The 25,846-nt window shown below is 35.6% G+C and overlaps 1 non-coding gene across 1 annotated transcript; it reads left to right on the top strand.

The window, feature by feature from the left end:
* Positions 1 to 14,977: 14,977 nt before the first annotated feature.
* On the top strand, positions 14,978 to 15,082 carry LOC139176904 (U6 spliceosomal RNA). Its single transcript, XR_011561373.1, has one exon. It is a non-coding gene; the product is annotated as a U6 spliceosomal RNA (small nuclear RNA).
* Positions 15,083 to 25,846: the final 10,764 nt, after the last annotated feature.

The following is a 25,846-nucleotide window of genomic DNA, read 5'->3' as shown; positions in this document are numbered from 1 at the left end:
GGAAATCAGAACTACAGTGAGTTATTCCCTTATATTGTTTCAATGACTATCATGGAAAAGAAGAAGGATAACAAGTGTTGCGGGGGATGTGCAGGAAAAGAAGTTAACATGCACTCTTGCTTGGTATGTAAATTAGTGCAACCACTATGGAAAACAATATGGATATCCCTCAAAAATTTAAAAATAGAACATGTGATCCAGCAATTCTACTTCTGAGTATATACCCCCAAAAATGAAAATAAGGATATCAACAGACATCTATACACCCAAGTTCATATCAGATGATATGGAAACAACCTAAATATTCACCAACAAATGAATGAATAAGGAAAAAGTAAAATAATTTTGTATTTCTTGATAGTAACAAAAATTCGCAACCTAATTTGGCTATATTCTTTATCTTAGATATTCTTAAAAATTTGAAACAAAAGTGATCTAACTTCATAATTTTCAGTATCATTTTAAATGGACTACATTTGCTGGTGTCTAAGATTTAGACAGGTCGTCAAACTCAGTGAAATCATAAGAAATTTGTTCCATTTTCATGAAAAATTCCACCATTATAAACACGCATTGATTACATTTAGAAAAGTCTTATCTACCAGCTAATAAAATAGCATGTATTAGTCTTGTTACTTTGAAATGTAAAATAACTTACTACAGACCTTTCCCCATTAACACAGATAAGGATTTTTGAATTTTATGTAACCCAAGAATATGTGGTCAGCTTTTGTTTTTAAACAGTTTGGTTCTACTTTCCTGAATTCAAGAGAAAATCATTTTGTCTCTGAAAATCTCCTACCTCTCCTGTAATTATCTAAGAAGACTGCAATGATATTTTAATCAGTGGTTCTATACACAATACAGTGTAAAATCATGTGGAGTTTAATTTTTCTGTATCACTTAGTCAGGGCCATTAGGGTATAACATTGCTCTTTAATTGCTAATATATCATGATTTCAAATGATTTTTATACTCTGGCAATAATATAGATCATGTTCAAAATATAGCTGCAATTATTACAGGTTATTTTATGGTTTAATTCATATACCTACCTGACCTTCAAAACATACTACATATATATTATTTTAATAATGTTTTCCCATTACTATTTTTGGGGACAGAGTAAACTTAATAATAAAAATAAATAATGTGTTACAGCAATAATTTATTTACATAAATTTCTCTTAGATTAACTCTAAAGATCACCTAATGATAAAAGCACAATAGCAGTAAACTTGCTGATTTGGTGTTCTAACCTCAGAAAAGCAGCTTGAGAGATTATTATGCAAATCATAAACTCTGAATTCACTAAAATGAAAAACAAGATGGAAATTTTATGCTAACTTTTGGAATTACTTCAGTACTTTCATACTTTTCCCCTTCACATATGCATGATATTATTATGTATTTCTTTAAAAATATCTCACAGTTTTTCCTAAAGAGAAATAAATATCATAACTTTGTTGTTTATCATCACTTCACATTAAAAAGTAATACACTTCAAGAATTCTAAAGTTTTTCATTCACTTGATGGGAATCTTAGTCTTCAAAGTTACATTTCAAAGAATGTAACTAAAAATAATTTACATGACAAAATCTTTGGTGAATTCTGAAATATTCTCATGCAATTTTTATTTTTTAAAAATTTTCTTTGAATTTGCCATAACACAAGTCAGTCTTTCCACCAGAAAATCAAGTTTCCTTCAGTTATAGCTACCAATCAAATCAAGTATGTAGAGCAATGAAGTAGAGAGGAGCTTTCCACCCTGAAACCGCATGGTATCCATTCTGTTATACAACATATGAATTCCTCTAGATTATTTATAAATGCCTCTCAAATTAAGGTTTTGATTTGCATATGTACTTATTTGTTTAAGAAAGGATACAATGGCCTCTAGTGGTACAGAAAAAAATGCCAATGTTTAATTCTTCAAACAGTAACTAAAAATATTTTTAATGGAAATAAAATTTATGATGCATGCTACATTGCAATTTTTCAATTACCTTCTTTTAAATTATGCAAATAAACAGTAAAATACACTCGATTGTTACATACATAAAGTGCCTACTTAAGTATAGGTTATAAAGTTACTGAACATGTTTCACTGTAGAGGATATGAATTATTGTTGAAATAATTATAATAATTTGAATATTTATTCATATTTTAAAGTGTATATTGACTATAGATGTATTTGTGAACAGTCAAAATAATAACTGGTAATTTATTATGTGCAGAGAACAGTGCTGTTTTATTGGGTTGGCCAACAAAGTTCGTTTGGGTTTTTCTGCAAGATGTTCTAGGAAAACTCAAACGAACTTTGTTGGCCAACCATATATATATACTGGAGAAAGGAATGGCAACCAATTCTGGCATTCTTGCCTGGGAAATCCCATGGACAGAGGAGCCTGGCAGGCTACAGTCCATGGTGTCCCAAGAGTTGGACATGACTTGGCGGCTAAACCACCATACATATATTCAATAGCATTTTAACTCCGTGGCAACCAGATCAATTCACATTATTGTAACTCATAATGACCTCTACTACTAGAGCTTTTCCTTTCCTAAAATATGTAACTCGTATTTCATAACAAAGAAATCTAACTTCACACCAAGTTTTCTGTCTCCTGAACATAAAATCTCAATACCTATTTCATAATATATTAACACTCAATATAATGGCATGACATATAAATGTAGAATGTAAAAAACTAGCTCATCAATAAAAATGGTGAAGATGCTTTATGAGAATAAACAATATTGTGTATTATAATGGCATGAAATTTTAAAATAAAAGCTCATGTAATTTTTAAGGTTATATATAATATTAAAAATTCATTTGTTACTATATTTATAATTTAAGATTGTACATCAGTCAATTTCAAACTATTTTGATAAAATCAAGTCTTGTTAATTTTTATATTGGACTTAGTTGCTAACATACTTTAGGTTTCATCAAATACATAAAGTAAAAATGGAGATTTTGTTGCTATCTTCTTCAGAAGACTGAACTATTTTAACCACTGGATATTGCAAATGAAGCAAGCTGGTGCTCATTTTCTTAGAAATTTTCTAAGGAATAGCTAAAGATTTCCACAACTTTGTCAACTTAGCATGAAACTATTCCTTCCCATTTTCTCCTTTCTTCTTCATCTCTTTCCTTCTCTCCTCTGTTTATGTCCATTCCTTCCTTCCTTTTGTGTTATGACTAATATTAAAGTATAAGCATCAAAAATTCACTGACTTTGGTGTACAAGTCTATGAGTTTTAGTACATGTATAAGTTTGTCTAAAGACCACTATAAAAAGGATACAGAAGAGGTCCATCATCCCCAAAACTCATTTGCGCTCCCTTTGTAGTCAACACTCCCTCCAAACCTAACCTCTGACATCCACTGATCTCTGTTCATACAGTGCTTCCCTTCTCTAAAACATCATATAAAATAGCACCCTATAGTATATAAGGTTTAGGAAATAACTTCTTCACTCAGCAAAATGCCTTTGAGAGTCACTTCTAATACTGGGTTTACCAATAGTCTGTTACTTTTTCTTGCTTGGTATTATTCCATTGAACAGATGTACTATAGTTTGTCCATTCACCTGTTAAAAGACTTGTGTGAGTACTTTACAGTGATTTAAAGATATATTCCTGCCCAGTTTCATGTGAACAGAAGTTTTCATCTCTCTAAGTTAGATAGCCAGCTGGTTATAAAGTAATTCTGTTTCACTTGCTGTGTCACACTGATCTGTTTCTAACTTCCAGATACCCCTCTGAAAATAAATTCTTCAATCTGTATTATTTTTCATTTTCAGTTCATTTTCCCTATGCATCTCTACCAAAATTTTCAGCTTATATTTAGGAGATTGCTTACTTTAATGAAATTTCTAAACCTTCATCTTTTTCTCATCATGGCTTTGAGACAGTCTCTTTTTATGCTCTTAGTTTTCTGTGCTGAGCATAGGAAAATCTCTGTGCTGAGATTTTTCTGTTTTCCGTCCTCTAAGAAAACTCTCTGACACATAGGGAAAATGAATATATATGTGCTTTTTTGGAGAAGGAAATGGCAACCCACGCCAGTACTCTTGCCTGGAAAATTCCATGGATGGAGGAGCCTGGTAGGCTACAATCCATGGAGTCATAAGGAGTCAGATATGACTGAGCAACTTCACTTTTCATGTGGATACATACATACACACACACACACACACATACATATATAATGTAGTTTTTTCCAAATTGAATTTGGTTTTCATTAGTTTATTGGGTAGGGAACAGACATGGGACAATGCAGAGAAGAAACATAGATTATTTTGACATATTCATTGAATGGTTCTTTCGATTATTCTCACAGGTTATAAAAGGGGCCACTGTGGGGGCAGGGGAGACACATACTATTAAACTGACTAGAATGACAACATTCATTGGAGAAGCTGTCGTAAACAGCCTTGAGTATAGCAGTGATGATACAAACAATATGATGCCCTAATAACCATCTCCTTGGCTATTAAAATGTTGCATCACATACTTAAATTACTGTACTACTCGCTACTCTTTCAGATATACTCAAGAAATATGCAGTTCCTCAACAGTTTTCTGATGGTTAGTGGTAAACTGTGATTTTCATATCAGTTCTAATTTTTCAAAAATCCTGCCAAAAAAATTCTTCCCCATCTGCTGCTGCTGCTGCTGCTGCTAAGTCACCTCAGTCTTGTCCGACTCTGTGCAACCCCATAGATGGCAGACCACCAGGCTCCCCTATCCCTGGGATTCTCCAGGCAAGAACACTGGAGTGGGTTGCCATTTCCCTCTCCGATGCATGAAAGTGAAAAGTGAAAGTGAAGTCGCTCAGGCGTGTCCAACTCTTAGCGACCCCATGGACTGCAGCCCACCAGGCTCCTCCATCCATGGGATTTTCCAGGCAAGAGTACTGGAGTGGGGTGCCATTGCCTTCTCTGCTTCCCCATCTATCATTTATCTATTTCATTTGTCAATAATTATCAATAGACTATTTCTTATTATGGATCCTGTTAGAAAACCTGAAATATAATGAAACCAACAGCATAGTAGCACAGTAATCTGTGTTCACTATTCTGGAATTCAGATTAAGTTACACTAAGAAAATTGTTTTGCCCCTATAATGTGGTAAGTCATAGCCTATAGCTCTGAGCTTTAATAGCCTATACAAACTACCATGAATTTGTGGATGCTATTAGTCTATGATCAGCTCCTTAGCTTCTCCCTCATTCAAGTCTCTGATTCTCAAGGACAACAACATTTTGGAACTGGAATAATGCTTATTTTCACTAATGACTATTCAAATCTTTAAAATAATAAATATGAATATTATAGAGTCAGACATGACTGACTGACTGAACTGGACTGATTGACTGAACTGAACTGATTATACTGACGTAAATATACTGATTATACTGACATATGGGCTTTCCAGGTGGTGTTAGTGGTAAAGAATCCACCTACCAATGCAGGAGACACAAGAGACCCAAAAGACACAGGTTTGATCTTGGGTTGGGAAGATTCCTTAGAGTAGGAAATGGCACCCCACTCCACTATTCTTGCCTGAGGAATCCCATGGACAGAGGAGCCTGAAGACTGTATACTATGGGGCCACAAAGATTTGGACATAACTGAGTACAAAATACTATATAAGGTCAAGTAAATCCTCAGAGTCTGCAAAATTTATATAAAAAATTAAGTCATTGTTGCGAAAGCAAAATGAGTCACATATGAAAATCTTTAAAGTTCAAGGTTAAACTATGGATCAATTCAGTTTAGTCGCTCAATCGTGTCCAACTCTTTGTGACCCCATGGTCTGCAGCAGGCTAGGCCTCCCTGTCCATCACCAACTCCCCGGAGTTTACTCAAACTCATGTCCATTGAGACGGTGATGCCATCCAACCATCTCATCCTCTGCCATCCCCTTCTCTTCCTGCCTTCAATTTTTCCCAGCATCAGGGTCTTTTCAGTTGAGTCAGTTTTTCAAATCAGGTGGCCAAAGTATTGGAGTTTCAGGTTCAGCATAAGTCCTTCCAATGAACATTCAGGACTGATTTCCTTTAGGATGGACTGGTTGGATCTCCTTGCAGTCCAAGAGATTCTCAAGAGTCTTCTCCAACACCGCAGCTCAAAAGCATCAATTCTTCAGCACTCAGTTTTCTTTATGGTTCAACTCTCACATCTATACATGATCACTGGAAAAACCATAGCCTTGACTAGACGGACCTTTGTTGGCAAAGTAATGTCTCTGCTTTTTAACATGCTGTCTAGGTTGGTCACAACTTTTCTTCCAAGGAGTGTCTTTTAATTTCATGGCTACAGTCACCATCTGCAGTGATTTTGGAGCCCAAAAAAGTAAAGTCTGCCACTGTTTCCACTTTTCTCCATCTATTTGCCATGAAGTGATGGGACCAGATGGCATGATCTTCATTTTCTGAATGTTGAGCTTTAAGCCAACATTCTCAGTCTCCTCTTTCACTTTCATCAAGAGGCTCTTTAGTTCTTCTTCACTTTCTGCCATAAGGGTGGCGTCATCTGCATATCTGAGGTTATTGATATTTCTCCCAGCAATCTTGATTCCAGCTCCTCCAGCCCAGTGTTTCTCATGATATACTCTTCATAGCAGTTAAATAAGTACAGTGACAATATACAGCCTTGACATACTCATTTTCCTATTTGGAACCAGTCTGTTGTTCTATGGATAGACAGATTAAACTATGGATAGACAGATTAACACCTTTATATAATGTCTGAATTGTAATTATGAAAGGAAATTTGCATTAAAACTTTTAAGAGGTTTACTTTCACATAGAATTGATGCTCCACGTCAAAGAGTTAACAACATTGATTTTATATACAATCACACAAAATAGAACTAGGAAGGTATTATGAATTGTGTTCTCCCCAAATTCATACACTGAAGTCCTAACTCCCAGTGTGACTGTATTTAGAGATATAGATTTTTAGGAAATAATTTAGGTTAAATGAGGCCCTATGAGTGGAATTTATGAAGAAGACATACCTACGGTGTGCAAGCAGAGAAAAGGTTACATGAGGACACTTACAAGCCAAGGAGAGAGGCTTCAGAAGAAACCAAACCTTCTCTCACTTTGATCTTGGACTTCCAGCCTCCAGAACTATAAACAATTAATTTCTGTTGTTCAAGCCACCCAATCTTCTGGTATTTTATTATAACAACCCTGGACTAATACAGAACAAATATCAGTACAGTGGATTTTAAATCATATCATGAACAGACCACAGTGTTAGGGCATTTATGTTTGGGACTCTGAAAGGATTAAAGCTTCTTGTAAGGGTTTGGGAAAACAGGCTTCTGTCATTAACAAAGAACTAGTGTTGGTGTTCTAAGCAGACTATTTGTTCCTAATTTTTCTGCTGAAAGCTGTTTCTCAAGACTTCTGTTTAATTTATTCCTTTTGAATACTTTATTTTCCAACTTAAGAAAAATTTTGTTGAAAAAGAAATTCTGACTAGTGTAAAGAAAATTATTATAAATAATCTGTATATTGGAAAGTAAAGGTTGTTATCTTTGGAATGAGTTTTGGTTACTGCATCTCACACTTTAATCTGTATGTTTAAACACACAATATATGTTTAACATAGAGTATATGTTTAATAATTTATACTATTTCCTAATATTTACTTGTTTCTATTATTTCATGTGCCTTAACTGGTCATTAACAGTTTCTTAATTTACTCCATAATTATTTAGTAATTGCTTATAACAACTCAGGCACTGTGTCAGATTGTATAGTTCTGTTATGAATAAACTTAGAAAATCCTCATATACCCTGCAGCTCAGTATGAAATTTACACTTGACAATTCATTGCAAATAATACAAATGTATTTTTCCTGAGATATCTTTTAAAATATTTTTATTAGAATTATTATTGCATACCTAAATCTATAAACTATAATAATTATTTTTTATTAATCTCTAAAGATTTTCAACAACAAAAAAAACAAGTTGGGATAAAGGGTATGAATAATTTTTAGTTCTTGACAAATGCAAGAAAATTATTAATGAGAAAGTACAATCTGATAAATATTATGAGAATACCCATCTCACTGCATGATAGCCAGAAATAAAGTCAATAAATGAACTGTTTGTCAACAAAGTGTCTCTTGACCTTTTCATTATTTCTCTAATTATCTTTAATGCATTGAATTGGTTCCCCCATAATTAAAAGTCTGTTTCCTTTATTGTCTACTTAGAAATTTTTCCCTTTGTTTTCTTTGTTGTCTACTTAGAAATTTTACACACTTTAATTGTAGTTCTCATAATATTTACGTAGATTATTTAATAACAATGTTTTTACTTGGTTGTTACCCTTGTGGCAAACATAGTTCTTATTAATTTGTCATTTTCACAATTGTAGTGGCATTGCTTAACTCACTTGTAACAAATTTTAATCAGCATATGAAATAGGAAATTGCTTTCATTAGCATAATTAATCCCGTATTTCCCGGTCTAATCATTTCACCAGTAAAAGTCATACAATATAATATAGTTTTTGATTAACATATACGCTGGCATGCTGCAATTCATGGGGTCCCAAAGAGTCGGACACAACTGAGCGACTGAACTGAACTGAAGTCAGTGTCATCTAAGAAGCAGATGTCAAGACAGGATTAAAATGCACAAATTTTATGTTTGTAGAAAAGACTGTGAGACAAATTAGGTAAATAAACAGGTAAGACTGAGAGAGCCTCAGACAGTGACATAAGTGTGATTCCAGGTGAAGGAGAGAGGGACAGATGGTTGCAAAGAATCTTCCTAGACTGTTACACAATTTTAAGTTCTAGCAAAGCACTTTGGGAGTTCTAGAACCCAAAGAAAGGCATACCAGGCACTGTGTGTCTTTCTTTGTGATAAGGAATGCAAGATTTAGCCCTTTTCTTTCCATTTGGAGGGGATATCTTAGCATACTTCTGATCACTAGAACCTTAAAAGTTCATGGAAATGGCTTGCTTTTTTTTTTTTAATGTGCAAGGATTTTACTAGGGAAAATACCTGTGTGAGAGCCACTAGTAAGACTGCAAAGTCAATCCTGAGAAATCCTAAGTCACACCCTGAGAAAAGGAGAGGAAGAGAAGATGAAGTAGATGTGTGTGTCCTAGGCTGCTGTGCAGTCTAAAAGTCTAAAAAAGGTCCAACGAGGAAGGCAGTGGGGAATGTTCAAGTCAAGATCAGCCTTCAGAAAAGACCTGTGTCTCCTAGGAATGGATTCACCTTGGTATCCTTGCTGTACTCATTCTTAGACTGGCCTTAGTGTAAATGGTTTTCAGAGTGCAGTGACTGGGACCCTTGGTCAATATGCTCCTTGTAATTAAGGTCTGCCAGGCCCATTCTCTGGTGGCTCAGATGGTAAAGCGTCTGTCTACAATGTGGGAGACCTGGGTTCGATCCCTGGGTTGGGAAGATTCCCTGGAGAAGGAAATGGCAACCCACTCCAGTACTCTTGCCTAGAAAATCCCATGGACGGAGGAGCCTGGTGCAGGCTACTGTCCATGGGGTCGCAAAGAGTCAGACACGACTGAGCGACTTTACTTCAGGCTCATTCTCATGGACACCACAATCTACTTTACAGTAGTAGTAATGTGTTTAATATCAAAATATATATAACATGGACTATGATGTCAGACAGAAGTAAGATTAAATCCCATTTCTACTAATTTTAGGAGCAGGACCATAAGTTAGATAATTACCCTCTGAGACTGCCTCCTCAGCTGAAAAAATGGATATAACAACAAGGTGTAGATAAGAAATAAATAAATAACAAGTAAAGTACCTGGTCCTGAGTAGGCAAGCATAATAAATGTTATGTAATGTTAGGTCTAATATTTTCTCTATCTATAGAATAAGGCTAAGATAATGATCAATCACTAATTTCAGTGCAGTTCAAGTATTTAAGAAAATCACCAGGACATGGAAGCAACCACTGACAGATGAATGAATAAAGAAGATGTGGTACATATATACAGTGGAATATTACTCACTCATAAAAATAAATGCATTTGACTCAGATCTAATGAAGTGGATGAATCTAGAACCTATTATACAGAGTGAACAGACTTTTGAACACAGGAGGGGAAGGAAAGGGTGGGATGATTTGAGGCAGTAGCACTGAAACATACACATTACCATATGTAAAATAGATAGCCAGTGGGAATTTGCTGTATGACACAAGGAATCTAAATCCAGTGCTCTGTGACAATCTAGAAGTATACTATGGGGTGCAAGGAGAGAGGGAGGTTTAAGAGGGAGGGAACCTATGGCTGATTCCTGTTCATGTATGGCAGAAACCAATACAATATTATAAAAGAATTATTCTCCAATTAAAAATAAAACTAAGTTAAAAAGAAAAGAAAATAGCACCTTAGAAATCACATGCATAAACATTAAAAATAAGGGCTTTGATTTCTATAATTAGGTGTCTAGGCCTCAGGTACAGATGCATATTATTGTCTTTGTCTATGGATGTGAAGAATTCACTGATGACAGAGATTTTTGGCTTTGGGCAAAGCTATAAGATGATGAGTTAAATCACTCAGGGAATTAAGAGAAATGTCAAGGCATTCTGAGCCTATTCAGATATAAAAGCATTCTTAGAACAAAATGAAAAAGAAAAGCATTTCATATAAGCATATTTATCAATGATGTCTGAAAAGCTGTAGAGATTTGCTTCCACTTCAAGTTGCATGGCTTCCATTCCTGGTCAGGGAACTAAGATCCTATAAGCTCTGCAGAAAGGCCAAAAAAGAAAAAAAGACAAGCTCATAAATTATTTAGATATCTGTGATTTAAGTCTAAACTTTATTTTACAGTTAACTATGGACTTGTCAAACTTCTTCTACATACATTCTATTTCAGTATATGAAATAACAGAGGGAAATGTCTATTGCATATTCACTTATGCATCTACTTACATCTAGATCCACTCGGACTAAAAAGCAAAGAAAATAACTAACCTCATCCATTACACATAACAGTTACAATAAAGAAAAGATTAGATAAAATAAAAATTACAGTGCTGAAGTACCTGAAATATAGGAGGAATTTATCAAGAGGATTAATTCCCTCTGATGAAAAAACACTTTTCTTGAATAGCAGACTCTTACTGGTAACAAGTATGAATGGTTTAGAATGAAACATGTAGATATTCTGAGTAGAATATTTAGTAGCCTGCAGTGATTTGGTCAGTATAATTTTCAAATCCTTTACCATTTAAAATTGATACTCTTACTAAAACAATTTGTGTGGAGAAAATGCCTGTGCTTTAGCTACAATTGGATTTTCACAGCTATTATTAACTAATTTATATAGAACTGAATCAGAGTTAATTATATTCATCTAGTTGTTTACTAAATGTTCTTTAGTGTCTCTTGACTCTAGTAAGCTCTTATTACATGCAATAAATGAGTATTAGGAAAGCTGTTGGAACAGAGATTTTACAAAGGATGATAGAGTACTTCTCTGGTGGCTCAGTGGATAAGAATCTGTCTGCCAATGCAGGGGACATAGGTTCAATCCCTGGTCCAGAAAATTCCACATGCCGTGGAGCAAATAAGCCCATGTGCCATAACCACTGAGCCCACGCTCAAAGGTCCACCAGCTCATGTGTTGCAACTACTGAAGCCCTTGCACCCAGAGCCTGTGCTCTACAACAGGAAAAGCCACCACAATGAGAAGTCCATGCACTGCAGTTAAGAGTAGCCACCACTTGTCGCAACTAAGGAAAGCCTGCACAAAGCAATGAAGACCCAGTCTAGCCAAAAGTAAATACATAAAAATGTTTTTTGAAAAAGAATGATAGAATTGTTGTTACGAAGTTAAAAAGAGAAGGTAAAAATGTGCTACATTTCAACAGTTACTGAAGAAACAGGGAGAGGCACAGTCTTCTTTAGGCACGTACCTCTTTCCCTGTTTGGGGACACAGAACTGTTATATGCTCAATTACAAACCCATTCCTATTATGAGTTATAATGTTTATTATCTGTGTGTTATATTTTAGTTTTTCAATGTTTTATTTTTCCTCACAACTGAAAAAATTACTTCTGATTATAAGCTTTTATAAATGTCTGAATTTTGTTCTTAAATATTTAACTTTTTATACTTTTATTGATTGTGGTATTTATTTGCTGGTAAAGAATTTTTAGTATTTTTCAAAGTACACATATGGGGTCCTCTTTTAATGGACAAAACACAATAAATGATTTTTTATCTTCCATAGAAAAGGCAGTAAGTTTGAGGAGTAGGTTCTGATATCCCTACATCTATTGTCTGCTGCTGCTGCTGCTAAGTCGCTGCAGTCCTGTCCGACTCTGTGTGACGCTATAGATGGCAGCCCACCAGGCTCCACCGTCGCTGGGATTCTCCAGGCAAGAACACTGGAGTGGGTTGCCATTTCCTTCTCCAATGCATGAAAGTGAAAAGTGAAAATGAAGTCGCTCAGTCGTGTCCAACTCTTAGCGACCCCATGGACTGCAGCTTACCAGGCTCCTCTGTCCATGGGATTTTCCAGGCCAACCCACTAGAGTGGGTTGCCATTGCCTTCTCCATGTCCATTGTCAGATTCCCCTAATTCATTTTTTTTTTTTAATTATATGACATATAACATTGATTCAATATAAGGTTGTGCTATGTACATTGTGCTTTGTTGCTCAGTCATGTCTGATTCTTTGCAAACCCATGGACTGTAGCCGTCAGGCTCCTCTGTCCATGGGGATTCTCCAGGCAAGAATACTGGAGTGGATTGCCATGCCCTCCCTTCCAGGGTATCTTCCCAACCCAGGGATCAAAACCAGGTCTCCTGCATTGCAGGCAGATTCTTTACCATCTGAGCCACCAAGGAAGACCCCCACCAGCTGTATAAGGTTACAGCATGTTAAATTTATACATTAACACATTGTAATGTGATTACCACTGGAATGATAATTAGAATCTTTACTGAATTACACAAGTATCATATCTTTTTAGTGGTTGAAATCATTAACTTCCAGTTTCTTAGCACGTTTGGTGATTATAATACTGTTCTCTATATTCATGATACTATGCATTAGACCTCTAGGATATATTTACCACTCACTGCCAAGTTTGTACACTTAAAAAGCATCTGTCCTATACATCTATACTCAATCCCTGGAAATACCATTTCACTTTTCACTTTATGAGTCTGGCATTTTTGGATTCCACACATAAGTGATATTGTATAGTATGTGTGTTTCTTTGTCTGATGGATCTCACTTTCCATAATGTGTTCAAAGTCCATCCAGAATACTAGGAAAGGCAGTATATCTTTCCTTCTCATGGCTGAATACGATTCCAGTGTATACTATATACAGTGAACACTTGAAAAACATGGATTTGAAATGCCTGGGTCCACTTGTAAGTGTATTTCTTTCACTAAGTATATTCAAGTTTGGTTGAACCTGAGGACATAGAACCATGGAAATCTCTAAAGTTACACTCCATTTTTCCATTGTGGAGAGGGTTAGCACCTCTAACCCTTATTTTTTCAAGCATCAAATACACACATACACAAACATCTTTGATCCATTCATCTGTTGATGGGCATTTAGGTTGCTTGCTTATCTTTGGCATTGTAAAAATGCTACAATAAACACGGAAATGATTATATCTCTTAGATATCCTGCTTCCATTTTCTTTGAGTATATATCCAGAAGTGAACTTGCTAGACCACATGGCAGTTCTACTTTTAATTCTTGAGAAACCTCCATATTGTTTTCCATAGTAACTGTACCAATTTACATTCCCACCAACAGTATATAAAGAATTCTCTTTTTTTCCACATCCTCACCAACACTTGTTATCTCTTATCTTATTGATGATAATCATTCTAAGAGGTATGAGGTGATATCTTACTGATGCTTTGATATGCATTTGCCAATAATTAGTGATGTTGAGCATCTTTTCATGTACCCATTGGCCATCTGAATACATTCTTTGGAAATACATCTATTTAGTTTTCCTGCTTGGTTTTCAATTGGATTTTTTGTTGCCTTTGAGTTGTGTAAGTGCTTTATATATTTTGATTATCAATCCCTTAACTGAAATACGATTTGCCAAAGCTTTCTCCCATTCTGCAGGTTGTTTTTCATTTTGTTGTTTCTTTTGCTGTGCAGAAGTTTTTAAGTCTGACATAGTCACATTTGTTGATTTTTGCATTTGTTGTGTTTGCTTTCAGAGTCATATCCAAAAAATAATTGCCAAGATAATGTCAAGGAGCTTCTTCCCATTCCCTGTATTCTTGAAAACAAGTCAGCTCTATGACTTTTGCCAAGATTGATTACTCTTATGGGGACAGGAGAGATGATTAAAAAAAAAAAAATGGAGGAAAAGAGGGTCCAAAGAACAATGTAAGGCCCAAATATACATGACAAAAAACAATAAGACTTCCAACATTTCATACTCTTTCAGTAAGGACAGACACATGGTCCTTCACTTTCTTATTGAGAAAATGTAAGCTTGGTGAGAAGTTGAAAAGACTGAGTTTCTGTATAGTGTGTATTTGCCCAATCAATTTGATGAAATAAGCAAAACATGATAAATTGGACAGCTTTGTGCTTCAAAGTTCAGCCCAGTGAAAACAATCATAAACATCATGTGGAACAAAGCTGTCATTCTCTAGGATAGAACAGATAATTTTGTCAAAACCTCAACAGTCAATGCTCTGTTGTGATTGGGTCATAGAATGATCAGAGGGCAGCTATCCTTAGTCAGAAATTTAGCTTATTTAACAAACAGAAACAGTATCACTGAACACTAACTATATATGAGCAGCTCCTTTGTACTCTTTCAAGGTGTGATTTATTCCAAAGTAGAATCTACAGAGTGGAAGCCACATGTGAACACTCATGGCAGATCCACAGAGTATCAAACAAAGTAATAACTAAGATATATATAAGAATGGTCTCATGTTGGATTCCACAGCACACAAACTAAAAATTAGAATGATATAGAAAAGATGAGCATGGCCCCTGAGCAAGGATGATGTGCAAATTTGTGAACTGTCATATTTTTAGAGTTTGGGATTAACTTATACACACTAGTATACATAAAGTAGATAACAAACAAGGACCACTGTATACCACACAGAACTATATTCAATATTTTGTAATAACCTACAAGGAAAAAGAATACATACATATGTATGTGTGTACATACATATATATACATACACACAGGAATAACTGAATCACTTTGCTGTATCCCTGAAACTAACACAACATTGTAAACCAACTATACTTCAACTACAAAAATGGCCTCAATATTTATCTTTTAAGAACCAACTCATAATAAGCACTGACAATTAAATGGATAATCTGTTCACAAATAACAACATGTTTTATTGTAATTATTTAAGTTTACATCCAGGACAGTTGCAAGATAACCATTTAATTCAGAAAATACCCCCTTATGTGCTTAAATATATTCACTTTTCATTTGTTAGTTCTGGAACTAAATAGAAATAACAAAATTGTTTACTTCTCTTGATTTCATTCACATGGTCAGTTGCATTTGTAAAAGTGAAATTTACCAGATCAAAAAATCCTGCACTGACAAGCTGTGAGCAATGACAATAATTCCACTAATGTAGTTGCCAAGTACACTAATTATCCTAATGATGATTCAGTCTTCTGATAATCACATCCCCCAAGGACCTTATACAGTCAGTCTACACAGCTGCAGAGTCCTCTCCAGGCTCATTTTGCCTATTCCTGTCTCGGTTTAAAACTACATAATATTACTTGATTAGCATAAAATAATCATCATAGCTGAACATGAACTGAACACACAGACAGCTAGACTGCTGAAGGGTAATCGAGGAGACTCCTACATGAGGTGTTTAGTCCTATCATTCATTTCTCCAATGCCTGATAGAGGCATAATTTATACCAGAAATCTGCTTCCATCTAAAGCAATGGTGCAGATTTTGAAGGAATAAAAATACTTAAGTGATCTATTCACCTAAATCAATGGGCACACTGTTTGATAAAAATATTTTGAAATCCTAACTAAGTGATTTCTTTATAGGGTTTTGGGAACTTCTTTTTCCTTCCTGAATTCTCAAGTAGCAAATCAAAATGACTTTCACAAGTCTACAGAATTTTGAGGTCTAATTTTCAATAAAAGAGTATTTACCTTATGACAGAATTAAGATAGCAAAACCTGTGTTTGGGAAAAAAGACAACAGTTATTTACTCTGCATTCAATAATTTTGTAAAATATTGTTTTATATTTTAAATTTAAAATAGATTTCTTGAGTAGATTTTTACATTAGTTGCCTTTGTACCCTGTGTTTCATGAGCCAATGTGGAGCCACCAGGGTGGATGCCGTCCACACAGGTCATTTGCATCACAAGTGAGAAATACAAACTTTTAAAGAATCTACTAGTCTTTTAAACTCCAGTCTTTTAAAGAATCTACTAGAAACCTGTCAAATGTTTCCCCTGGAGGGACAGATTATTACCCTGGACAGCAATCAAACCTGTTATCTGCTGCCACAGGAAGAAACAATCCCTGTTTCTGCCTTGAAAAATGTAGTTCAGGAAACTGTAACAGTGTCAATTCCCTGCTTATAAGATATGTAGAAGCACAAGAGGCTAATGGAAATTACCTCCCAACAGGTCTTCCAAGTTATAATCTCATAAATAATTTCCAGAAACTGCCACTCTCCAGATATGCTTTATTTTGATATTACTTTCTTTTTTTATATATTACTTTTTTTTATATATAACTTTTTGTTTTCATTTGTTCGTTTGAGTGGAATGATAACATTCAACAAATGGAAAGAACAGAACAAGTAAGTTTGGTTCTCCAAAAATAGATGCCAAGACAGAATCACATACTCAAGATATTTGTTGGGAGTAAAGGCTTTTTAGATAAAAGGCAAAGAAAGCAGGGTTGGGTAGAAAAACCTTTCAGAAGACAATGCACCTCTGGCTCCTATAAAAGGGCCAAGGGAGGTATAAAGGGCTGGGTAGAAAGTGACTCAGACTGCAATGAAATTCTGGCAAACACCCATCCAATCCCAAGAGGAGTCCCAGAGGACTCAGGTGAGTTCAGCCACTGATGAAGAAAACATAGGCTTGGCTTGTATCTTGTGTCAGGTCTCGGATATTAGCAGGTATAATGTGTCAGCTAAATATACTCCTAGAAACAAGTTCTCTCTTGAGAGATCTCATCAGAGTGTTCACAGAACTGCTGTAACAAGGACAGTAAAACTTGCAAGTGTAGATAAAAGTCACAGTTTATTTTGTCTGGAATGTCCTCTGTATCCTACATATTTTAAAGGTTTCCATCCTGGAAATTATTAAAGATAAGTGATCTTATGTTTTGCAATTGGAGAATAAGATACAAATCCACAGCTTCTGTTGAGACAGCATAAAAAACTTACAGGCAGACACAAAATGAAGAACAAAAGAGATTTCAGAATTCTAGTGTAAAACAGAGATCAGCAAACTTTTTCTTTAAAAAACTAGATGTTTGGCTTTCGTGACACATAGTCTCTGTTACAATTACCCCATTCTGCCCTTGTAGTGTGAAAGCAGCCATAGACAATATATCAATATAATCAAATGGGACTGACTATATACTAATAAAAGTTTTCCCCAAAACAGTGGTAGGCCATATTTGGTCTATAGACCATAGTTCGCCAACTACTGATGTAGAATAATATATTTATGTAATCTGCATGTTTGTCACTTGTATACATGACCAATGGCAGAAACTGACCAACAGATGACAATCCCCATCTAAGAATTACAGAAACCAAAATTGGAAAACATATGTTTTCTTTGAAAAGTTATAATGCCCATTGAAGAAAGCATCTTTAGGACATAAACATGTCCACTGTGGTATGAAATTGTTTTATGCTTTAAGGACACACAAGAAGGTTCAGTCAGATGAAGGCCATATAGTCACTTACGCTTAAGTGGAACAAGTAAGCATATGAAGAGGTGGCAAAGAGGTGGAGAAATAAAGAGGTTATATATAAACATATCATGGTATTTTCTATTTTTAGCACATCATCTATTGAAATGAGGATAAGAGAACGGCAACCCACTCCAGTATTTTTGCCTGGAGAATCCCATGGACAGAGGAGCCTGGCTGGCTAAGGTCCATAGGCACACACAGGATTGGACATCATTGAAGAGACTCAGCATTATTGAAGAGAAGGCAATGGCAACCCACTCCAGTACTCTTGCCTGGGGAATCCCATGGACGGAGGAGACTGGTAGGCTGCAGTCCATGGGGTCGCTGAGTCAGACACGACTGAGCGACTTCACTTTCACGTTTCACTTTCATGCACTGGTGAAGGAAATGGCAATCCACCCCAGTGTTCTTGTCTGGAGAATCCCAGGGACGGGGGAGCCTCGTGGGCTGCCGTCTATGGGGTCACACAGAGTCAGACATGACTGAAGTGACTTAGCAGCAGCAGCAGCAGCACTACTGAAATGAAGATATTTAATAGAAAAAAGACTGCAATGTACATTTTGGTGTTCAGTTGCTAAGTCACGTCTGATTCTTTGCAACCCCAAGGACTGAAGCACAACAGGCTTCCCTGTCCTTCACTATCTCCCTGAGTTTGCTCAAACTCATGTCTATTGAGTCAATGTTACAAATCAAGCATCTCATTCTCTGTCAATGTACTTAATGATACACAAATTTTAGACAGAAACTAGAAAACAAAATCAGTGATAATAAGGTATAAAAGTTTTCTTTATGTTAAGTGAAAAATAAATTTATAAAAGATTCATTGGTTACTCAAGTAAATATACAATACTTTGATTTAATTTGTGTTCTCCTTAAACAGCACCTTATTTGGGAAATGATCCCAAGAAGCAGGAATAAACTGGTCCAAAAAGAAAATCTGCATACAAGGTTGTAGTTGTCAAAACTGCAATGGTAGATAACACAGATTCAATTCCTCTGTGACTATGGCAGGTCATTGCTTGACCCCAAAATTGTCTGACTGAAAAAAAAAATCTTATTTTCTAGGCATAGATACTGTTGATTGGCTCTTTTTTTTTTTTTTTTTCCCCTTCTAGTTCTTTTAACTAGGACTAGTAAAAATTCCATAAGCACTCTACCCTTTTCTAAAAAACAAAACTATTTTGACTTTTTTTTTCCTACCAGAAACCCTCTTAATTCAAAAGTGATCATGGGATACATCAGCTTCACCTCAAATCAATGACTAGACAGCAATGTTTTGTAAAATATGAGATTACTGATCCTACTGCCCTTATGCATAACCAAATTGACTCTTTCATTTACCACTCCACGTGCAGTTTGATAATAAAATCCCACCTGGAACAAGTCCAAATGCAGAGGACAAATGGGATTGACTGGAGTGAGTGGGCTAGTTACTAGTTAGACTAAAATGATAATTAACAGAATTATATCCTTTTAGAGCCAGATGATAAACATATTTCAAATTAAATACAAACTCCAATTAATTGGTAGTGTCTGCCTGGAGGTCTGGGTTGAGAAGATTTACACTTGAAGGCTAAATGAATAAGCACTCCTTGGCTAATTATTGATATATGCAAGATCACTAAGTAGAGTAATGGCTGTTCCTGAGCTAGATATTCACACATTGTGCCCTGGAGAAATTTTAATGAGGGCTATCACGGAACCCATGTGCACTATTAACTGGCTATGTAAACTTGGCCAATTAACACAGATGTGACTACTTATTTATACAGAGTATGGGGTTAAATATTAGTACCTACCTAAGGATTTGTGTTTGCTTTATATTTATTCAGGGAAGAGATGGTACATAAAATGAAACTAACTTAATAAGTTGCTTAGCAGAGTAGCTAACAAAAATTAAGGAATCAATAAACGCTAATTGTTGTAATTATAACCACCATGACCATGCAAGCCATCAGGCTCATTCACCTGTGTCAGACATTATGCTAAGAATTTTATATCTTTTCTTTCCTCACAACAATAAAATAAATAATTTTACTACTGTTACATAAATGAAGACAACTAAGTGTTGAGAACTTGGGGGGGTAGCTGAAATAATCCAGATTTGTGATTTATTGACTGTGGCAACCTCTATTATCCTAAGCATGCACATATTTTTACTTGTAATAATAACTTGGATTAGTAGTATAAATAAAATTGATATATTTTGTTTGAATAAGATATTTCTGAAAGTTCTATTTGTAATTATCCAAAAAAGAATATAGGTATTAGCCTATGACTTGAATTTTTCTTAGGAGAAAAATTTATAGGAAATTTCTTTTAGAAAAAAAGGAAACAAAGCCAATGTTGACCATTCAGAGAGATAGATATTTAGTATGCTCACATTAAAATTTGTAACTAGTCAGAAATATTTTGTATTGTTATTATTGGGCAACAATACAAATTGTGACACAATAATTAAGTAAAATTTTTTCTCCCAAAAAGCTGATAAATAAATAACTCTAATCTTCCTAAGAGCTTCCCTGGTGACTCGGCAGTAAAGAATTCACCTGCCAATGCAGAAGACGTAGGTTCAATCTCTTGGACAGAAAGATCCTAGAGGAGAGAATGGTAACCCCTTCAATGTTCTTGCCTGGGAAATTCCATGGACAGAGGAGCCTGGTGGGCTCCATCCCATGGGGTTGGTAAAGACTCAGATACGACTTAGTGACTATACAACAACAAATCTTCCTGAACAGTCTTGGGTGTAAATAAGCTAATCATGAGAGTTTCTCCTGAAATTTCAACCTTCAGGGAGACATAAAGACGAGTATCACAATAAAATGTATAGGCTATACACTGTTAAAAGAAACCCTTCAAATCCATATTCTATTTGAAGGTAGACTAAATAGTAATTCACCAAGGATGCCTTTGAACCACCGTGGAAGGAGTATTCTTTTTCACAATGTTATCTGACTTGGCCTTGTGATTGGCTTTCATCAACAACATGCAGCCAGAAGTAGCAGTGTGCATATTCTTGTGATTTAAGAAAAGAAACAAATTAGCTTTGGCAAAAGTAAGGTCATAATGGAGATCGTGGCCAGAGACGAGGTCACAGAGTTAGATCTCACAGACAATTCTTTACTATTTGAAATCACTACTAGTTACAATTCTCTTTAACTATAAATATTCTCTAGAATTGAAATTTCTTTTACACCTATTCTACAACCTCATTCCAGAATATCCTAACTGAAAGATTAAGAATATATAATGGGGAAACACCAATACCCTGGATTTTGAAAGTGAGCAGCTTCTTAATGAATCTTTACTCAAAATTATTCAGAACAGAAATGAAATATTTATTTTTCTGGAGTTGAGCTGTAGGAGTTGCTTGTATATTTTTGAGATTAGTTGTTTGTCGGTTGCTTCATTTGCTATTATTTTCTCCCATTCTGAAGGCTGTCTTTTCACCTTGCTAATAGTTTCCTTTGATGTGCAGAAGCTTTTAAGTTTAATTAGGTCCCATTTGTTTATTTTTGCTTTTATTTCCAATATTCTGGGAGGTGGGTCATAGAGGATCCTGCTGTGATGTATGTCAGAGTGTTTTGCCTATGTTCTCCTCTAGGAGTTTTATACTTTCTGGTCTTACGTTGAGATCTTTAATCCATTTTGAGTTTATTTTTGTATATGGTGTTAGAAAGTGTTCTAGTTTCATTCTTTTACAAGTGGTTAACCAGATTTCCCAGCACCACTTGTTAAAGAGATTGTCTTTAATCCATTGTATATTCTTGCCTCCTTTGTCAAAGATAAGGTGTCCATATGTGCGTGGATTTATCTCTGGGCTTTCTATTTTGTTCCATTGATCTATATTTCTGTCTTTGTGCCAGTACCATACTGTCTTGATAACTGTGGCTTTGTAGTAGAGCCTGAAGTCAGGTAGGTTGATTCCTCCAGTTCCATTTTTCTTTCTCAAGATCGCTTTGGCTATTCGAGGTTTTTTGTATTTCCATACAAATTGTGAAATTATTTGTTCTAGCTCTGTGAAGAATACTGTTGGTAGCTTGATAGGGATTGCATTGAATCGATAAATTGCTTTGGGTAGTATACTCATTTTCACTATATTGATTCTTCCAATCCATGAACATGGTATATTTCTCCATCTATTAGTGTCCTCTTTGATTTCTTTCACCAGTGTTTTATAGTATAGGTCTTTAGTTTCTTTAGGTAGATATATTCCTAAGTATTTTATTCTTTTCGTTGCAATGGTGAATGGAATTGTTTCCTTAATTTCTCTTTCTGTTTTCTCATTATTAGTGTATAGGAATGCAAGGGATTTCTGTGTGTTGATTTTATATCCTGCAACTTTACTATAATCATTGATTAGTTCTAGTAATTTTCTGGTGCAGTCTTTAGGGTTTTCTATGTAGAGGATCATGTCATCTGCAAATAGTGAGAGTTTTACTTCTTCTTTTCCAATTTGGATTCCTTTTATTTCTTTTTCTGCTCTGATTGCTGTGGCCAAAACTTCCAAAACTATGTTGAATAGTAATGGTGAAAGTGGGCACCCTTGTCTTGTTCCTGACTTTAGACGAAATGCTTTCAATTTTTCACCATTGAGGATAATGTTTGCTGTGGGTTTGTCATATATAGCTTTTATTATGTTGAGGTATGTTCCTTCTATTCCTGCTTTCTGGAGAGTTTTTATCATAAATGGGTGTTGAATTTTGTCAAAGGCTTTCTCTGCATCTATTGAGATAATCATATGGTTTTTGTTTTTCAATATGTTAATGTGGTGTATTACATTGATTGATTTGCGGATATTGAAGAATCCTTGCATCCCTGGGATAAAGCCCACTTGGTCATGGTGTATGATCTTTTTAATGTGTTGTTGGATTCTGATTGCTAGAATTTTGTTTAGGATTTTTGCATCTATATTCATCAGTGATATTGGCCTGTAGTTTTCTTTTTTTGTGGGATCTTTGTCAGGTTTTGGTATTAGGGTGATGGTGGCCTCATAGAATGAGTTTGGAAGTTTACCTTCCTCTGCAATTTTCTGGAAGAGTTTGAGCAGGATAGGTGTTAGCTCTTCTCTAAATTTTTGGTAGAATTCAGCTGTGAAGCCGTCTGGACCTGGGCTTTTGTTTGCTGGAAGATTTTTGATTACAGTTTCAATTTCCGTGCTTGTGATGGGTCTGTTAAGGTTTTCTATTTCTTCCTGGTCGAGTTTTGGAAAGTTGTACTTTTCTAAGAATTTGTCCATTTCTTCCTCGTTGTCCATTTTATTGGCATATAATTGTTGATAATAGTCTCTTATGATCCTTTGTATTTCTGTGTTGTCTGTTGTGATCTCTCCATTTTCGTTTCTAATTTTATTGATTTGATTTTTCTCCCTTTGTTTCTTGATGAGTCTGGCTAATGGTTTATCAACTAATCTCAAAAATATACAAGCAACTCCTACAGCTCAACTCCAGAAAAATAAATGACCCAATCAAAAAATGGGCCAAAGATCTAAATAGACATTTCTCCAAAGAAGACATACAGATGGCTAACAAACACATGAAAAGATGCTCAACATCACTCATTATCAGAGAAATGCAAATCAAAACCACTATGAGGTACCATTTCACACCAGTCAGAATGGCTGCGATCCAAAAGTCTACAAATAATAAATGCTGGAGAGGGTGTGGAGAAAAGGGAACCCTCTTACACTGTTGGTGGGAATGCAAACTAGTACAGCCACTATGGAGAACAGTGTGGAGATTCCTTAAAAAACTGGAAATAGAACTGCCTTATGATCCAGCAATTCCACTGCTGGGCATACACACTGAGGAAACCAGAAGGGAAAGAGACACGTGTACCCCAATGTTCATCGCAGCACTGTTTATAATAGCCAGGACATGGAAGCAACCTAGATGTCCATCAGCAGATGAATGGATAAGAAAGCAGTGGTACATATACACAATGGAGTATTACTCAGCCATTAAAAAGAATACATTTGAATCAGTTCTAATGAGGTGGATGAAACTGGAGCCTATTATACAGAGTGAAGTAAGCCACAAGGAAAAACACCAATACAGTATACTAACGCATATATATGGAATTTAGAAAGATGGTAACGATAACCCTGTATACGAGACAGCAAAAGAGACACTGATGTATAGAACAGGCTTATGGACTCTGTGGGAGAGGGAGAGGGTGGGAAGATTTGGGAGAATGGCATTGAAACATGTGAAATGTCATGTATGAAACGAGATGCCAGTCCAGGTTCAATGCACGATGCTGGATGCTTGGGGCTGGTGCACTGGGACGACCCAGAGGGATGGTATGGGGAGGGAGGAGGGAGGAGGGTTCAGGATGGGGAACACATGAGAAATAAAGGAATAAAAAATTTAAAAAAGAAAAAAAAAAAAAGAAATGAAATATTTATTTGTACTCAGGGCAGATTTAAAACTATAAGACAATATCACTTCTCTCATCACCATGAGACACGTTTTATTTTTAACGGAAGCCCTTTTTTTTTGCGGGGGGGGGATCCCTGGTAGCTCAGTTGGTAAAGAATCTGCTTGCAATGCAGGAGACCCCAGTTCAATTCCTGGGTCTGGAAAATCCACGCAAAGGGATATACCCACTCCAGTATCTTGGGCTTCCCTTGTGGCTGAGCTGGTAAAGAATCCACCTGCAATGCAGGAGACCTGGGTTTGATCCCTAGGTCCCAACCCAGGGGATCATCTTCTGGAGAAGAGAAAAGCTACCTACTTCTGGAGAAGAGAGAAGCCACTTACTCTCGCAACAAGTCAGACACGACTGAGCAACTTTCACTTCGCTTCATATTTTTCAGTATTTTAAAGGATATTCAAAGTATTTATTTTTCTCAGTCACCTCAACTTTAATTTTCTACCTCTAGTAAATACTGCACAGTTACTGTAGCTTACTTCCATACGTGCTCTTTGGTCAATTCTTTGTGCCAATGGAAACCACTCTGGATTCAGTCCTTAAAACAAAACTAAAGCTTATTCTCTGTGGGAAAATTTTGCTCAAGATTCAGGGCTGAATTCAAGGGTTATATTATAAAAACAGCTGATATAAAAAGTATAAAACTGAATAATATATATCCTTGTTCTTAAAAGTCTCATGCCCCTCCCAACTACAGGGTGTGTCTGATATGGAATTTCTTTTTGTTGTTCTTTCAATCTGTTTTGCTCGGGTTGTGTCCACAGTTGAAAGTTCCTCCCAGTTTTACTAATTTATTCTGGTCTCTCTTTGCTGTTAGTCACACGCAGGTCCAGATCTTCCTTTACATATCTCAAACACTACTAAAGAGCTTAACTATACTTTATTTTTTACTCATGATCATAGGCAGTTTATCTATTAGTAATACCAAAAACCTGGCAGAAACTTTGAAATAAATGTCTTTCTTTCAGTGAGAAGAGTGTGGCTTCTTTCCCATCCATGTTTATAAGCATAAGAGAACATGTCATAGATTTATTTGGCCTGGTACAAAGCTGTCCTCTTGTTTCTTTTCTGACAGCAGACACATACACAGAAAGGTTTTGTTTCCATATTAATATTGAAATTTGCATTTCCTTTTTTTGAATTTCAGGTTTGCAAGGGACCTTAGAGAGCTAATCTAAAATAATGTCTTTCTCTTCCAAAAGAACATTGCCAAATCTTGAAGACAATGATAAATTTCACAGCTCTAAGTTTTTCAGTTGCCTTACATTCTGGCTTAATGTTTATTTTAATAAATGTTTTAATTCTATTTTTGTATTTTAGTAATATGCATATGTGGCCTCTACTTATGTTTCCCAAGCAAAAATCAGGCGTAAACTAAACACATCTTTATTTCAGAAGTTATAAAATCTGATTCAA

The sequence above is a fragment of the Bos indicus genome, chromosome 17 (assembly GCF_029378745.1).
Source record: "Bos indicus isolate NIAB-ARS_2022 breed Sahiwal x Tharparkar chromosome 17, NIAB-ARS_B.indTharparkar_mat_pri_1.0, whole genome shotgun sequence".
Lineage (NCBI taxonomy): Eukaryota > Metazoa > Chordata > Mammalia > Artiodactyla > Bovidae > Bos > Bos indicus.
This window is presented reverse-complemented; position numbering and strand designations above follow the sequence as displayed.